The following is an 18916-nucleotide window of genomic DNA, read 5'->3' as shown; positions in this document are numbered from 1 at the left end:
GGTTCCTGCTACAGGTGGATCACGTTTAGTCAAAACTCTCCACTATGACCTATCCATCTTGGGTGGCCCTGCATGGCATAGCTCATAGCTTCTCTGAATTATTCAAGCCCCTTCACCACAACAAGGCAGTGATCCATGAACAATGCCTCTAACATATCCAGTGGGTGGAAATGGGTCACAATTTTAATTTCCCACATGTCTCTGAGCAGTGCTATATTGGGGGCATTGTAGAAAATTAAAACGCTGGCTTGCAGACCCAGACACCTGATGTAGAGGAACCAGGGTGGGCATCAGCAGGAGTGGACCCTGCTGGGGCACTGGGACCCAACAGGTGTCCAAGGATGCTGGTTATTCATTCATTCATTGGTTCATTATTGACCTGGCCTTCATCAAAGAAGGTGATGTTATACCAAATATAACATCAAGCTATTGAAGCGAAGTATAAGGCAATTCCAATAAAAGCTTTAAAATCTATCAGTGGTCCAATTCATTGCCAACCCACATCATTCAAAGCCTGGCTAAAGAGCTAAGTTTTTAGCTAGTGCTGTAAACTAACCAAGGTTGGTGCCAGCTGGATATCAAGAGGGAGGACAATCTCAGTGGTGACTTAGAAGGCCCTTTCTTGAGTTGCAGAGATACAAACCTCGTTCAATCATGGACTAGTAAGTAGGGCATCCACAGCAGATCTTAATGCCTTAGCAGGATGATACACCCTGAAAGACTTCTGCAGGTAGCTGGCACCAGTTTTTGATGCCAAGTCTGCCTTGCTTCTCCAAGTCTAACTCCCATTTTAGTTAGCTTCTTATTTCTTAATTCCATGCCTTCTTGATGCTTTTCTTGTGACTCTGCCTGTACCATTTATTTTTCAAACAGGTACTGTCTCTTCTTCCTAGATTATCTACTGCTTTTCTTCAGCTACCCTTAGTGTGTCATACCTCCTAGATCCCATTTTCCATAACCTTCCTAAATCTTATTCTCCACACCTACCAGGCATTCTTCCCCTCATCTTGTAATCTTCACACAAACTTCATTCTGATGTCCTTCTATTGCTAATGCCTAACAAGGCAGCAAGGAGAATATTCATAAAGAGGATATTGTGGTCTTTGAGTTCAAAACATATGCTTTCAAAATCTTGACACCTGGAAATTAAAATATTGAGCACTAAAATACAGTAGATTTGTACTTCTTTGCCAATTGTCTCTTCGTTCCAGGACCTTGATTGTTATCTCCACTCATATTTTCAAGTTGGAACTTTCCACTGAGGTAGAGGCTCCCCTTCATTTTCTGTGCCTTCTTTTCTTGTAACTGAAACTAATGAGGTAACTTCTCATTAAGGTAGGTAGAAAAGTATAAATCAACCTATATGACAAATAGAATTTGAATCTCCACTGCTATTTGGATCCCTTCCAGTCGGGATTAAGGCCTCATCATGGGCCTGAAACTGCCTTGGTCGCACTGGTTGATGATCTCCGGCGAGCTAGGGACAAAGGTGAGAGCTGTTTCCTAGTTTTGCTGGATCTCTCAGCGGCTTTTGATACCATTGACCATAACAACCTTCTGGAGCGTCAAGAGGGGTGGGAGTTGGGGGGCACTGTTATACAGTGGTTTTGCTCCTTCCTCCTGGGCCGTGTTCAGAAAGTGGTGGTGGGGGATGAGTGTTCAGACCCCTGGGCTCTCACTTGTGGGGTGCCTCATGGTTCTGTCCTCTCCCCCATGCTTTTCAACATCTACATGCAACCGCTGGGAGAGATCATCAGGGGGTTTGGGCTGGGTGTTCATCAGTTTGTGGGTGATACCCAGCTCTACCTCTCTTTCAAATCAGAACCAGTGAAGGTGGTGAAGGTCCTGTGTGAGTGTCTGGAGGCGGTTGGAGGATGGATGGCTGCTAACAGATTGAGGTTGAATCCTAACAAGACAGAAGTACTGTTTTTGCAGGACAGGAGGAGGGCAGGTGTGGAGGACTCCCTGGTCCTGAATGGCCCTGAATGGACCAGATGCGCAGCCTGGGAGTCATTTTGGACTCACAGCTGTCCATGGAGGCGCAGGGCAGAGTGGTGCATGCTCTAGTTATCTCTCGCTTGCACTACTGCAATGTGCTCTATGTGGGGCTACCTTTGAAGGTGACCTGGAAACTACAACTAATCCAAAATGCGGCATCTAGGCTGGTGACTGGGAGCAGCCTCTGAGACCACATAACACGGGTCTTGAAAGAGCTACATTGGCTCCCAGTACGTTTCCGAGCACAATTCAAAGTGTTGGTGCTGACCTTTAAAGCCCTAAGGCCCGGGGGCCGGATACGGCCCAATCGCCTTCTAAATCCAGCCCGCAGATGGTCCAGGAATCAGCATGTTTTTACTTGAGTAGAATGTGCCCTTTTATTTAAAATGCATCTCAGGAGTTATTTGTGGAGCATAGGAATTCATTCCCCCCCCCCCCCAAAAAAGTAGTCCAGCCCCTCACAATGTCTGAGGGACAGTGGCCGGGCCCCCTGCTGAAAAAGTTTGCTGACCCCTGCCCTAAACGGCCTCAGTCCAGTATACCCGAAGGAGCGTCTCCACCCCCATCATTCTACCTGGACACTGAGGTCCAGCGCCGAGGGCCTTCTGGTGCTTCCCTCGCTACGAGAAGCCAAGTTACAGGGAACCAGGCAGAGGGCCTTCTCGGTAGTGGCACCCGCCCTGTGGAACGCCCTCCCATCAGATGTCAAAGAGAAAAGCAACTTCTGGACTTTTAGAAGACATCTGAAGGCAGCCCTGTTTAGGGAAGCTTTTAATGTTTAACAGACTATTGTATCTTAATATTTTGTTGGAAGCTGCCCAGAGTGGCTGGGGAAACCCAGCCAGATAGGTGGGGTATAAATAATGATAAATTATTATTATTATTATTAACATTATCATCATCATCATCATTACTTTGTAGATGTGCTTTGGGGTTTGGTCGAATTGCAATAAGCTCGAATATGAAATATTCCACACATATGCAAAATATTAACTTTCCCTGATATATATGCTGATCCAAATCGAGTGATTTACATTAGGGTCCACTTTGTTCTTTTGAAAGAAGAAACTGTGTCCTCTGTCACAGTGAAGAAGCTAATAATGTGATTCATTTTTCAATAAAGGTTAATGACTGCTTCATAATTTTTATTTGGAAAGGAAAGGAAACTTGGGTCAGACTTTAAGCACATTTTGAACCACTAAAGTTCTTTGTATTCTTTATTAAAACTAATAGCATTTCCTGCCCATGTATAAAGCAAAGGCAGCATGGCAGCCAAGAGCACCCAAAATATCTTAAAATGGCCTTTAGAAATGAATGCAAATTATTTTGGCTTTTTTTTTCCCAAAGGAAGATAGGTCACTTTTTCAGAAGCACAGCTTTTGAGAAGAGATCTACTTTGATACAAGCATGTGGTGGGACTGAAAGGAAAATTTGATTTTTTTGCATTTATTTTAAATCTGTTATCTGATTATTTTTACAGCAACCAAATTTAATCTAATCCTAGACCTTTTTCATGTATTTTTAGTGGCAAATGAGTGGAGCAACAGGAAGCAGGTGCCATGTCAGTACCTGGGACCGCATGGTTGGCAGTGCACACAGTTGAAGATGCTCAATTTATTATTTGTATTTTAAACATATATTTTCCTTTTCTACACCAAAATGGTCCTTATTCTCAAGTAAAAAAAATACGGCAACAGAAGCAACCCTCTTTTTATTCCTGTAGTCATCAGGTGCTATGATTTAATTTAGCTGAAAATGCAAAAGTGCACATCTATTTATTTTTTATCGCGGTCGGAAAATGCTTTTGGGGTTTTTTTTGCTCTAACATATTAGGAATGGAAATACTTGTAAAGTGTGAAATGTGGGCAGGGGAAGAGAAGAAAAATCATAATGGTGTGCTTCTCAGCTGAAGTAATACAAATGGCCACTAAAGCCCAAATTTATTATAAATAAATTTATAATACCAAGTGATATTTATTTATTTGAAGGCATTATAATACCATTTAACATTTCACAAATAAGTGTGTACAGACTCTAGACAATGCTGCATATCATTCAAAACAAAAGCACAACCTAAAATTTTCATGTTCATATTATGTGTAGACTAGATTGACCAGATTTGCTATTACCTCACCTGGAATGCAATGCACTTCAGTTAGAAATAGAACACAAGACAAGCCTTCTGGCTGAGGCCAGTGGTCATCTGGTTCAGCATCCTATTTTCACAGCAGCTGAAACAAACAAAAGGACTCTGCCCACCTATGATGCCCTGCTGCTGGTTTTCAGAGGCCGAATGGCTCTGACAATGGAGGTGGAATATAGTCTTTGCGGCTAGTAGCCATTGATAGTCATATTCCCCAGGAATTGTTCAACCTCTTGTTGAAGCCTCCTGAGGGAGGGGGTTACCCTATTTTTTGCTCTATGACTCACTTTTTCCCTCCTAAAAAGTAAGGGGAAATGTTTGTGCGCAGCTATCCCAGAAGCCAGAACAGCAAGAGGGATTGCTGCTTTTACTGCACAGCGATCCCTCGTGCTGTTCTAGCTTCTGAGATATTTTTTTTCTTGTTTTCCTCCTCCAAAAACTAGGTGTGTCTTGTGGTCTAGTGCATCTTATAGAGTGAAAAATACAGTACATAGTTTAGCTATGCTAGGTGAGAGGTAAGCGTACTTAACTCTTCTGTTGAAATGAGTTAATGTGGTCCAAATTGCCATCCTGTTGACAGTTACTTAGAACTAAACACTTGAAATCAGCAGGGCTTACTTCTGAGTAAATGTGCATTATGATTGTGCTCCACATTTGTCTGCATGGTGTCTTTTATTCCCATTCATAATCCCATTATTATCACTAAATCTAAAGAATTCCCGATCATGTTTGTATTCAAGACTTTCTGAAGGCTGGGCTTTTTCGCTATTTTAGGTTCATCTTGTGCTGGAGAACATTCTTCAGTTCAAACAATTGAGAAGATTATTTTAAACCCATTGGAACAGAAGTCGGTGTATTGACCTCTACAGATTGCTACAAATGGCAGGTTTGTGCTGTTTCGATGTTTTTAAAAAATCATTGGATTTCAGCCTGTTGCAGGTTGTTCATTTAGCTGTATGATTTAAAATGAAGAACATTTGGCTAATTAGAAGGCAGCTGTTCACTTAAGGAAATGACTCATAGAGGGATATTTATGGTACATAACTATTTTTCAAGCCTGTAGAAAGTCCAAAAGAAAAATGAAGAGTGGAGCAGATGTTTTGTTACAGCACTCATAATTATGTTACTGAAAAGTGAATTCTGGGTCCCACTTATTTTGACTATCTTATCTTTCAAAACATAATAAAAAGCAGGAAAATCTCAATCATTAAAATGGCGTGTTTTGGATGTCCTTCACTTTCTTCATGGTTTTGTATTTTATGTAGCTCATCATCTCATAATTTCAAGTAATGAAAATTTTATTATCCATCACACTGTTAATGTTTAGAAACGTTGTGGTTTTGTCTCCTTAGTGGAGGACCACATTTCTGGTTTTAGTTCTTCTCAATTCCCTGCGCCCATGTTTTTTAAAAACATTGTGTATTTAAAAAAATGATAAATATTATAAATATATACTTGCCCTGATCTAACTGGATGAGTGTGTGGAAGCATCTCCTCTTGGAATGAGAACTCTCTATGGAAATGGATGCTATCCATGTAATGGCTGGCTGAATCTAGAACCTCAGTGGATTTGGGTCTACAAATGCAGCCTGATCAAGGAGCTTTCATCACTGACTATGTCATTTCCTTGTTCTGGGATACTGGCAATTGAATCTAGGCATGTGTGCACTGTGAATGGAGGGATGGTTTGAGTCGCATTCATGGGAGTTAACTCACTCTCCATTAGTTCAAGTCATTGAATTCATCATGTAATCCCCTAGGTTTTCTTTAACCATAGCCATTGATTGCTTGTGCAGTGAAATGACTAAGATAATAAGCAATGAGCTGGGACGTTCCTGATTCAGATTGGAACAGTGATATGAATTCATTGGGAGGCCTTAGGCTGTTTCATACGTTACCTCAATAGTGTGGGGGTTACTGTGACCTGGCTTCTCCATTCACCCCAGCCCCACTGCTGTTCCTGTAACAGCTGAAGGATAAGAATATGTGTGTGTGATTGACATAGTTACTTGCCATGTGCGTGTCACCAGTTCCAGGGTTGTTCTGAAAACAAGCAGGATGATGACTGCTGCTATTAGGTACCAACTCTCCAATGATTATGGGTAAATGCTTGTTAATAAAATAGTGCAATAGTAAGCCAGTAAGAGGGTAGTATAGAAAATATTGTGTTGCTTTTCCTGGATTCTTGAGCAATGAGCTTTATATACTTGAAACTATGAGACAATAGGACCAAGGGCGAAGATGGAAATTTAATTACTTTTGTTGTCTTTTTCTGACTCACTTCTGCAAAGCCATATGTTGTAAATAGTGGCTGCTAATTTAAGACTTGTAAGACCATTGAAGTGCTATCTTCTGCAAAGTAGCACTCTAGACTATTAGAATACTGAGCTGTTCCATTTAATTTTGTCATATTCTTATGTAAGGATAATGCTTTTATATGTTTTTGAAATTGTGAACGATTCTATTTATATGTAAGCTTTAAAAATGTAGAAGCATACAGAAAGCACCCCATACAATTTCCTTTTTATCTGACGTATCCCACTTGTCCTATTCAAGGAAACAGAGTAAATGTAATGATGGGGAGGATCAGACAAAGAGTAACTTCAAATGGAAGGGGTGGAACCCCCCACCCCAGAAAAAGCCCACATCCTGCCAGTGAACTATCACAGAACTGTAACTCACTGTTTAAGACAGTATAGAAGCTCCAACACTTTGCAGTATAGAAGCTCCAACACTTTGACCCTGTCTTGAGACAGGCCTCCTCCAGGGGGCTGTGAGGAATATATACCCAGTGCCTAAGCCAAATCCAATCTACATCTGGAATCAATAAAGTTGTGGCCAATTTCAAAACCCCAGAAGTTTGTCTTGTCCAGTTTGTTCCCTTCTTGGCTCAGGCCTCGCTCCCTGCAGGGATAGGTCACTGTGAGTAGGTCCACAGTGGGCACCATAACTTTCAGCCTAATGTTGGTAAAGGCCTGTGAGACCTACTCCTTGAGGCTGTTTCTCTGCACCTGACTGCCTGAAGTTTCCACTGTCAGCTGAGTGATTTCTCTTTCCCGCTGCCTATCCAGATGTGCTAGTGGCACAGTATAGGCTTACTTCCATTCCAGGCTATCCTTGGCCAAGGGGAGGGAACTAGGCCATATCCTATTGTCTCCTGTCCCTGGCTACATTCAGCTTAGAACTCCAAAGTGGTAAGCAAGAAGGATCAGGGCAATGCTAGTCAATTGTGAGACCTGCCCATTTGCTCACCTTGCACTGGCATGTTATGCAGTGAATGGCCATGGACAAGAGGGTGAGTGCTTCCAGATCACTGTATAGTGACTTGGCAGAGCCAAAATTCACAACATAAGCAAATGGTTCTATTACCAAGGTTTAAATATCATAATGTGAAGAGGTGTTGCCACATCACAATGCCACTAGGTTCCGTAATTTCTCAATCTCCCCAAGTTAGGAGACAGGTTGTGAAGTCTTTCTCTCCAACCTAATTGGTTGACTTACCGTTATGCTCAGATCCAAAAGTGATTATCTTCTTGCTATGAGTTTATGAGTATTGGCGTAACTTTTGTATTCCTGTTAGGGATGCTGCAAGAATTTGAGCAGAAAGAACAAAAGTGAGCACCTCTGATTGAAAGCTTGTGAGCAGGGTAGAGGTGCAAACAGGGTTGTGCTCACTTCCAACCTTTCAAGCACCTTTCACCACTTTCTCCTTTTCTGTCCCCAGGGACCCAGAAATGTAACTGGGGCAAAGCAGAGGAAGGGGGTGCCAGAAGTCACTTCACTGTACTGCCAGAGATAGGACGCCACCCAGAGTGGCTGGGGCAATCCAGTCAGATGGACAGGGTACAAATAAAATAACAACAACAATAGCCAGTGCTGGCACCCTCATTGGAAACTGACACAATTTACATGATTTATTTTGCCAGGGAAAATGGCTCATCATGGGCTGGACAGCATCCTCTGCCTTCCATTTTCATTCTCTCATTAGGGACAGAAGAAAGGGGAGATGGTAATGACAGTGAAAGTTTTTGAGCACCATTGAACTTTCTGTGTGTTCACATTGAACACTCACAAAAAGCTGAAACTTTGGATGCAAGCTGCAGGATGCTCGTGCATCCCTTGTTCATGTTTGTGTCTGTCCATCTGATTTTTAGGAGTCCTGAACGCATCCAGGATGTTCGCTCCCTCTTTTAGCAGAAGAAAATGCTACTTCATAAGCTGTATTGAAACATGAGCTGTATGTTGCTGCGAATTATTCTGCATAAATTTATTCATTCATTAGCCTTGAAACATGTATGGCTTTTGTGTGAAGGGGTGCCTTTTTTCATGACAGAGGGTTAGGCCTTTAAGGACTCTAGTCCTGGAAACAGGGAAAGAGCCTAGGTGATGTGGACTGGAGACAGACTTGCAAGAACTCGGTTCACTTCCAGTCCTCGTTAGAGCAAGTCGCTCACTCAGAACTCTCCATGGTGCTGCAACAACTGAGCTGCCTTGCTGCAGGCTCCTCCGTGTAACTAGAGTAAAAGATAAGAGCAAGGGGTGAGGAGCCATTTGCAACCCAATGGTTGCATTCCCTCGTGAAGAACCTCTGTGAGTCCGTAGGACAGTAATGTGTGTGGCCAGGGGCAAAAGTGAATGGGGGCAATGGGGGCATCTATTTTCTGGGTACCGTAGGTTATTATTCCAGCCATGCAAAAGACAAAGGTTTTTACACCTCTTTCTGTCCAGTTAAGCAAGAGGCATCATCAAAGTCCAAGGACACGTTCCAGCTAAGCTAGAGCACTTGAAGATGAGTGTAGAGCAGGACCAATGAGAGAGTGTGTGGCCTGCCTTGGTACAGACCTTGGGCCCTCCGACCCTGATAGCATAGATTGTGTACTTAGGTCCATAGAGGCTAAACCATATCCAGTGCTCTGGTTATCTCAAATTGATTACCTTCCCCTGCCCCCCTCCCATAGAAGTATATTCACTGAGTTAGCAAAATAGAGTGCTTTATGGCAGAGATCACAAATCACTCTAAATTATTAATGAAAATATATTGGATTTTGCACTGTGGCACCTCCAAGTCAGAGCCTGACAGTGTAAGTGTTTTGTCATTATGTAACCATTTGTTTAAAGTAAAATTCATCTTCTGATTCCCTCAGTACTATCTTCTGTGGGAGGCATGATGCTCACTATCCAAATATGCAATTGACGTTATAGCTGCTATTTCTGTTGGCAACAGAATTTGTGCCTGGCCCGGCAAAATCAGAAAGGAGAAAAACATTAATGTAGGCTTCAAAAGGAAATATTTGGAAGACTGGAACTATTGATCTTGATTTCACAGATCATGTAAAATATGTTCACTGTAATTTACGGTGCTAATTTTGAATCTGTGCAAAAACACAGATAACTGGATATAGCATGACCTTATTAGGATTTGATTGAGAAAGTCAGAAGGTGGTTAACTGATGGCAACAGTTAACTATAAATGCTCTGGAATATGCTGCACATAAATTAAAGTGTAAATGAATCAGATATACCTCTTTTTCAGGGGTTTCCTATTTGGACAAATAATTAGAAGCAGAACTTCAGAGTGAGGGAGAATACATTTTTATCAAAAAATTGAAACATAAGAATATGCAATACATGCTAGTCTTCCAATTTCATTTATGAAATGAGGGCAGGGGGAGGGAATCACATTTTGGTGTATATAAACATAATGAATAATGTGATTCTGGTGTGCAACATTAGTGTGGCCTCCTTACAAGGGCAACTCTGCTTTCTGATAATCCTGTGGAATTCAATCTAATCTGCTGTTCATGGAACTTTCAGTGAAAAAAATCTAGTCAGTATATGTACCGTACTTTTCCCTCGATAAGATGCCCCCTAATTTTGAGGACTCAATATTAAGAAAATGGGGGAAGATTGTCCAGAAAGGGAGGAATGAAAAGAAAGCTCACCCAAATTTCAAATGCTTGCGATCGAACACAATGCAGAAGCCTCCTATCCTATTTCCGATCAACACTAGCCGCCGCCAATCACACACCCAATTGCCACAGCAGAGCCCAATCACAAGCAGACATTCTCACAGCAGCAACCAATCGCAAGTGGACATTGCCGCAGCAGCCTATCACCTGCAATAACGTTAGTGACAATCTGCTACTCAAGACAGAAATCATTTCCACCGTCCCCACCCCCCCTGCACTACCCATGTATAAGACGACTCCAATTTTTAAGCATTGTTTTCAGGTAAAAAAAACACCATCTTATACACGGAAAAGTACGGTACAGTGGTACCTCGGGTTACAGATGCTTCAGGTTACAGATGCTTCAGGTTACAGACTCTGCTAACCCAGAAATAGTACCTCGGGTTAAGAACTTTGCTTCAGGATGAGAATAGAAATCGTGTGGCTGCAGCAAGAGGCCCCATTAACTAAAGTGGTACCTCAGGTTAAGAACAGTTTCAGGTTAAGAATGGACCTCCAGAACGAATTAAGTTCTTAACCCGAGGTACCACTGTATGTCCCTGTATGCAGGGAAATAATGAACGAACAGAATGCCTTGTCTGGAAATCTGGTTACATGAATTGGCATAAGACCAAGTCTCTCCAAGCATATGAGTTCTATGTATACTTTTAAACATCGTTTTTATTTTCAACATTTCAGAGATGAATTCTCTATTTTTTACATACCTAGGTGTTCTATTTCACACCAAATTGTATCATCTTATTTAACTGGAATAACATCAACAGAATTTGATGTCTTAGGCAATGTCTGCAAACCAAACTTTTCCTCCGTTGTATTAAAATCACTCTCAGCTTTGCATGCATGAATGATTTCTTTTTATCCTTTTCTTTTTTCAATTTATTGTCATAAAACTACTCACGCCCCACTCCCAATATCATATGAACATGTGAAACTGAGTCAGAGGATTGGACCTGCTAACCAAATATTTTTAAGGCAGCAGCTGTCAAGGTCTGAAGCAGAAGTCTCTCCCAGCCTTGCTTCACATCCTTGTCTAAGGGAATATATTTGGAGTCTGAAAGTATTGATTAAATCAGGCATTAGAGGGCAATATAGTCACACAAGTGAAAGCTGAACATCTCCCACTGTGGCACATGCCACATTGCTATAGCACACCCACAGTCCAAAGTGTAATGGCTGCTCTGACTAATTGCAGTAGTTTTTAATAAACTTGGCATAGTCACAAACAACTGAGAAGGCTCCTTTGTTAAGACCCTGGCAGCACTGTTCAAAGAAGCTTTTCTGGCTTGTGGGGAAAATGCAGATTATATTTGTGGCTTTATAGAATGCATCCTAAATTTATAATTCACAATTTCTTGCCTGAAATAGAATTTGAATAATATTTTGAGGAAAGGGTGATCATTTATAAGTGAGTTGCTGTGCACTGAGACAGATCTATTCTGACCTCAGCGATCTTCATCTTATAAACTTCTTCTTTATGTGTTCAGGCAAACATTTGGACCTGGGCAAAACAACATTTGGAAAATTCTAGCGCTGAAGCCCACAAATTGGTACATTGAGCCACATTGCCTTTAGGGCAGTTTTGTGTCTCGACAATATCTTTAGGGCAAGGCAAAATTATGATGATGATGATGATGATGATGATGAAATGACTGGAAAGGCCTAGTGCTGTGATGTTTTGTTTTGTTTTGTTTCTGCTTCTGCTGCTTCTTGTTCTCTATTTTTTTAATAGATCTTTTTATATGATTTTAATTCTATTAGCTTTTAATTACTTTTTAATGATTATCTTTGCTATCTTTTTAGCTTTTCCAATTTATCTGTAAGCCGCCTTGAGTCCCTGTCTGGGGAAAAGGTGGGATGTAAATAAATATAAATATAATCATCAACATTGGCTTGCTTTGATTCTCTCCCTCTGCTACAACCTGATGTGATGGCTGTTGCTAGGTATCAGCTGATGGAGAGAGGACTCTGATGGAACTGCCATCTTGGTACAGCTGATGGAGGCTCCACTTCCCTCAGGGCCGTCTTACCCATAAGCGCTAGGGGTGCGGGGCACCCGGGTGCTGGGCTCTCAGGGGCACCAGGCCGAGAGTTCAGGGCCTGAGAGTTGAGTCCGGGGAAGAGCCCACCCATCGGTCGGAGCGCCGCGGTGGGCTTTTCTGCTGCGGACGGCTCTGCACAGTGAGTTCAGGGGCGACCAAGCTAGCGAGACGCTGAGGCGGCTGGCCAGCCCCACCCTCCTGCGCGCCTGGGACTAGACAACCGGGGGGGGCACTGGGTGGATCTTTGCACCCTAGTGCCGCATATGCTTAAGACAGCCCTGACTTACCTTATGTTGACCAACATGTGCCTGCTCTTTCTGTATTCCTTCATACCTTTGTCTATCCTTTTTTTAAAAAAAATTAAATTACTAATTTATTGAAATAGGCTGTCCATCCCATCAATTCAATACATTTTGATCAGTTCACTGGAGAACTGAAAGAAAGAGTCCCCTTGTGGATGATTGGGTGGTTATGAAGGAATAATTTACCTAGTGGTGATTTGCCATGCAGTGCGTGCAACCACTTGGTAAGGTTTCATCTGCATTGTTCCGTCAATAGTGATAAAAAAATCTACCATACACCTGCACCTCATATGAAATCTGGGGAAGCAAAGGTGTGGGGAACTTTGATGGGGGAAATATAGCTGGTCAGCCCAGCAGGAAGTTGTTTGCATGCTCTAGTAAGTTTCCACTTGGAAAATTATTGCTGATACTCACTTCTGAAACAGTTTATCAGAAGGAGGCAACAGCTACAAGAGTGACAGTTTTTATATGGGGAGATTAGGGAGATCAGTTTCTCATGAATATATTGGGACTTAAAGGTCTAGGCAAGCTGTCTGCAGAGTCAAAGCTTCTTTAGCCTTGCTTATCTGGAAATGCATCACCTGCTTATCTGAAAGTGCTGAAAAGCATTTGTATGGCTGTGCCCTTTGGGACCTTCATGCTACATTAAGTGGTCAAGATACAATTCCCTAGTTTGGGTTGCGCAGTCTTTTTGGTGGATGTTTTGCTCATATTTCTCTATTCATTTTAAACGTGATTCAAAGTGAGCTGTTATATTTACCCAAGGTATAAGGAATGTTCATAGGCACCCTATTATAATATTGGAACTGCAATTAAGCATACCAGTTTGACAAACGTAAATCAGTACCATAGCAAATATTGATATTGTAATTCAATTTTGTGTGTACCTGACTATGATTATGCATTCATTTGCTTTCATAAAAATCACTGAGCTTACTGTGTTCTAAATTTAGAAGCCAGAATCAATTGAATTGTGTTTGAACAACAGGGAGTAAGGAAGAGTAAATTTCTTTGCAGTGTCTCTCTTTCCAAAGTTTTACTTCTGTTCCTGTGGCATCATCACACACACACACATGCACGTCACCTTGGCAACATGCCAATTCTCCTCTCTGTGTCCACTCCTCAGAGCTGGACAGTAATGGCTCAGTGCCTGGTTCTCCATTGTATCTTAACGACTCTGCGCTTAACCAGACTGACCAGGCTGGTTTGCATAAGATAACCCAGAAATCTCCTGTCTGGCACAGCTTGTATTTCCCTTCATATACCAAATATTATCTAAATACTACCATTTATTAATTTCTACCAGGCTCTGGTACCCTAGATCTATAACAATATTGAGGACCATCAGTATCATATACAGTTGTCAAGCATTGGCTAATGATTCCTGTTGTGTGTATGCTTGATGACAAGCCTACTTTGAATCTGTGGGATGAACCTTGGACTTTTTTTGGGGGGGAGGGGTTGGTTGAAGCTATGCAGCCCTGCCTTCAATAAAATGCTATGGATCTGCTTGCACCCCAATGGGAATTAAAATAATGCAGATGCCAAAACTAATATCAGTCTCCTCCCTGCTGAATTCCAGCTGTGTCCCCCTTCCTTGCTTGGGGTTTTTCCGTTTTGTTGTGCTATAAAGTGCTTAATGCTTCTCCCTTGGGAAAACATCATCTTTTATTCATCTGTTGCCTCGAGAGGCTGTTTTGCTTGCCTCCTTTAAAGTATAATGCAGCCTGCAATTCTTCATCAAGAGAGCAAAGGTTTATAAAATATGAAGCTGCTCATTAGAATGATTTAGAAATTGCATATATGGCTCTAAACATTTTCTGCAATTTGTTTCCACCCCCAAAGATTCTTACTCAAGTTGTCTTTCCACATTATAACAGCTTTGTGCAAAAATTAAGAAAGGTAATTTTCAACTGCTTTATTCAGTTTGCCTGTTTTTCTTCCTCATTCACTTTTCCCCCAAGTGACTTTATGTGTGTCATTTTTTTATCACGGGTTAGGAAAGTTCTTGTGTTGCATGTCATATAATACTGTTATATTGCTGTATTTTTCAATAGGAACAAAATAGAGATTCACAGTGTGTTGACATGTTGACAATTCAAGGAGGTAAAAGTATGCTATAGAATCATGAGGATGAGGTAGTAGGCTTCCTGAAGAAATATAGTAAAAGAACATTTCGTGGCATTTGCCACTAGTATAGTAATAATAATAATAATAATAATAATAATAATAATAATTTATTATATACGTTATACACCGCCCATCTGGCTGGGTTTCCCCATCCGCTCTGGGTGGCTTCCAACAAAAGATTAGAAATACATTAAAACATCAGCTGTTAAAAACTTCCCTAAACAGGGCTGCCTTCAGATGTCTTCTAAACTTCAGGTAGTTGTTTATTTCTTTGACATCTGATGGGAGGGCGTTCCACAGGGCGGGTGCCACTACCGAGAAGGCCCTCTGCCTGGTTCCCTGTAACTTAACTTCTTGTTGTGAAGGAACCACTAGAAGGCCTTTGGCGCTGGACCTCAGTGTCTGAGCAGAATGATTGGGTGGAGATGCTCCTTCAGGTATACTGGGCCGAGGCCATTTAGGGCTTTAAAGGTCACCACCAACACTTTGAATTGTGCTCGGAAACGTACTGGGAGCCAATGTAGGTCTTTCAAGACCAGTGTTATGTGGTCTCGGCAGGCACTCCCAGTCACCAGTCTAGCTGCTGCATTCTGGGTTAGTTGTAGTTTCCAGGTCGCCTTCAAAGGTAGCCCCACACAGAGTGTGTTGCAGGAATCCAAGTGGGAGATAACCAGAGCATGCACTACTCTGGCGAGACAGTCAGTACTCCAGCATAAGAATATAAGACCAGCCCTGCTGTATCAGACTAACCTAGTCCAGCATTCTGTTCTCACTGTGGCCAGCCAGATGTCTATGGGAAGCCCACTAACAGGACATGGGCACAGCAGCACTCTCCTGCTTGCAGTCCCCAGCTCTAGTATTCAGAAGCATATTGCCTCTGATCCTAGAGGTAATACAGCTATCATAAGTAGTAACCATTGATCATGCCGCAGCTGTAAGCATTTGCACAGATGCATTTGTCTGCATTAAGGAGTAACAATGACAGTAAAGCATCACAGGTCATATAATATACTTACAATATTTGGGCGGCATTGGGTATTGAGAAGGAGTGGGGTAGAAAAATATATTATGCTGGTGGGCTAGATACTGTGTTTGTTCCCTTGCTTCATGCTGTCCAGTATAATTTGAGTTACCTGGCTTGAAGACGTTTTATGTTGCATTTAAAAATAAGAGCCGAGTAGTCTTCCACAGATGTGAAAAACTGTTTCAACTACAGGACTTTGACTGTTCTTCTCCTATAACAATTTCCCCTTAGGGATTAGGAGTACAGTGAGTGACTGGTCTCATCTACATTGTTTCTAGCTTTTGATGTATTGCGTGAAGTTTAGTGTGTGTTTGTGAAAGGGCAGTTACATCTCTTGGATGTAACTGCTTGTGGTACACATAGGTCATGGTAGTTGTTAAGGTATGTCTGCAAGTAACTGCAGCCGCTGCTCTGACTAGAATGGGTGAATTTTCCTCCTACTTGCTGCAGATTAACCAGGAAATTATCTGAGATCATCCCCAAAACTGGATCGTTTCCCAGACCAATTTAACACACATCTCAAAATGTATTTATTTTAAAAAGAGCACTTCTTGTTTAGGCAAGTTGAAGAGTCCCTGCACAAGGAGATCATTTGCAACTACTCACATTCACTACTGACAGCTATTCAAAGCATCCCTGGAGGGGCTTGTATAGAAGGCAATCAATAAATAATAACATCAATATTAGTAATAATAATAATAATGAAAACAACAAACAACAATAGCATGCTGTGATCAGATCACTATAAGTTGGTCCTTTGCTGCTGAAGAAAGTATTTTTAATAAAAAATATTTTATTTTTTAGTACCTTTGCCTCTTTTTTTTGGCTTAGAATGTAGAACCAGATTTCTCATAGTGCCTCCTACCACCCTTAGCAATCGTCACAACTTTCGTGGTATTGGTGGGTAGGTTAGGCATTGGAATAATGTGTTGTGGTGTGTCGAAGCGCTAGGTGTGGCCATCGCCTATGCCTTCAATTTTTGGGTATTCCGTTAAAGGAATCTGGCGGTCGTGTATTCTGTCCGATGCCTGCTTGGCGGGAGGCCATGGCACGACCCTCGGTGACATCAGGGGAGAGCTTATAGTTGGATTAGCATCAACAGGCTCCACCTACTGGTGAATATATCCCCTTGTTTTAGACATCCAATGCCTAAGCCAATACCTTTTCACTGCTGTAATCAATAAAGTTGTGGCCTTTTCTTGCCCATTAACCTTATTTCACGTGTACTTGTGTATTCATTCCACATTGCGGGGGTCGGGTCCTCGAACCACAACATCAATATTAGTAATAAGAAGAATAATGAAAACAACAAACAACAATAGCATGCTGTGACCAGATCAATATAAGTTGGTCCTTTGCTGCTGAAGAAAGTATTTTTAATAAAAAATATTTTATTTTTTAGTACCTTTGCCTCTTTTTTTGGCTTAGAATGTAGAACCAGATTTCTCATAGTGCCTTCTACCACCCTTATGAGTCCATTGCTGCTGTGCTCATGAGGGAGCAAAGACAGCAGCAGTGGATGGGAAGGGATGGGATGGAAGGGCGGAAAGATCAAAGAGGCTTTTTCCACTTTGCCCAATCTCCCTGATCCACATTCTTCATCTCAGTTTGTGTCTCCATTGTACATGGTTATAGCTGCATGGTATTGCAGTCTCATGAGCTGCAAATGGAAAGCACTTGAACATTCCTTTACCACTTTCCCTAAATTTTCTAAACTAGTGCAGAACCTCCAAAAACAAACACAGAATTCATTACATGTTGGAATCAGGCAAGCTGTTTAATTTCAGAAGACTATTGAAGAAAAGAAGCAGACAAACAAAATAGGCAAACTTACAGGTTGTAAACTCCTCAAAACCTTTATCCTCGGCTCCCAAGGATTCTCACAATGCCAGGAGGTTTCTTATATTCAGAGATGTCTGGTGAGCATGGCTCTTGTCATCGTCGGATCCCCTCTACAGTATTTCCATTGGACAATATCACACACATGTTCTGCCTGCTATATCCCTGCCAAAACCTGCTTTCCTGCTAACGTGCATCTGTCACCTCTCAGCCCTTCCTTCTTGATCTTGCTCACTTTTCATGGCTCCCTTGGAAAAGTGCTTACCAATTCCTTCATGTCAAGGGGTTGGACTAGATGAACTGTGGGGTCCCATCCAATTCTACAATTCTATTATTCTAATTCTTCTCGACCTTCCACTCTGTTCTCCCTCCTTCCTACCTTCTCTAGCCTTGTTGGCTTCCTCTGTAACTATGCCACCCCTTCTGGGGACCTCTGTCTCCCTGGTTACTGTGCTTATCTATGCCCTTTTTACTTTAGGCTCTTCCTCACCTCCTTCTCTCCCTGTTTTGTTCTAACTCTGTCCTTTTTCTCATAAGCTCCTTCCTGCTGACATCTCAATCTCACACACTTTCTCTCTTCACTATTCCTCCCTGAGACCTGCATCAGTCACGCTGGCAGCTATCTTTATATCTTGCTTCTGATTGTGCATCTCTGCGGCTTTGCCACACTCTTTCTGGCCCTCCCAATCCTCTCTTAGAGCAGAGCACTAAGCTCTCAAAGTGCCTGGGACATTGGTATATTAATTTTTGCAACTGTGGGCTTTATTTGCATTCGTCACTTTCATTCACTATTACATAGGCTGCATTACATTGACTTGAATGTAAATTTAAGCTAAAGGGTGCAAATGGTTCCCCGTGACTTAATGTAGTGTTATGTAATTGTTTAATTCTACATGGCTGAATGTAATAAATATTGTTTAAAAAGTATTGAGTTCTAGAATGGAAGGAGGGGCTTTCATGGGATGAAGAAAATGACAAGCCCATGTGGCATCCCTGATCTCTTGTCCATAGTTTGGAAATGGGGCAAAATTAACTGCATTCAAATGTTAATTGTTTGTGCGATTTTATGTACACTGTGCTATTTTTACCTGTTGTTAGCCACTCTGAGCCTGGCTTTGGCCAGGGAGGGTGGGATACAAATAAAATATTATTATTATTATTATTATTATTATTATTATTATTATTATTTCTACTACTACTACTATTATTATTCTACTAATGACTCTTTTGCCTGTGCACACAGTGCCTTGGCTCCTCTCATTTCGTGAGCCAGCAAACAAACCAGCAGAAGTATTCCATTAACTTTAATTTCCCATTTTGTCCAAGAAAAGAAGTCATGGTTAATAGCTTTAGAGCAAGCCAAGAAGATATAAAAAGCAGCTTCAAACTATAGTTAATGAAAGATGTCTTGTTTGTTTTCTAGTTCATGCAAAGGTAAATGCAAATGGGCTCGGTCATATATTAACTTATAT

The 18916-nt window shown here is 41.6% G+C and overlaps 1 protein-coding gene across 13 annotated transcripts in view; it reads left to right on the top strand.

Annotated features, from left to right (window-relative positions):
• DLGAP1 (DLG associated protein 1) overlaps positions 1 to 18916 on the top strand; it is a 307198-nt gene that overhangs the window by 146295 nt on the left and 141987 nt on the right. For all 13 annotated transcript variants that reach the window (XM_081013083.1, XM_081013091.1, XM_081013086.1 and 10 more), the window contains one exon: positions 4916 to 5027. The gene's annotated coding sequence lies outside the window, so the exon portion shown is untranslated. The remainder of the gene's footprint in view (positions 1 to 4915; positions 5028 to 18916) is intronic.

The sequence above is a fragment of the Podarcis pityusensis genome, assembly GCF_964106645.2.
Source record: "Podarcis pityusensis genome assembly, chromosome: 7".
Taxonomy (NCBI): domain Eukaryota; kingdom Metazoa; phylum Chordata; class Lepidosauria; order Squamata; family Lacertidae; genus Podarcis; species Podarcis pityusensis.
The sequence above is the reverse complement of the archived record's forward strand: the minus strand, read 5'-3'. Positions and strand labels throughout refer to the sequence as shown.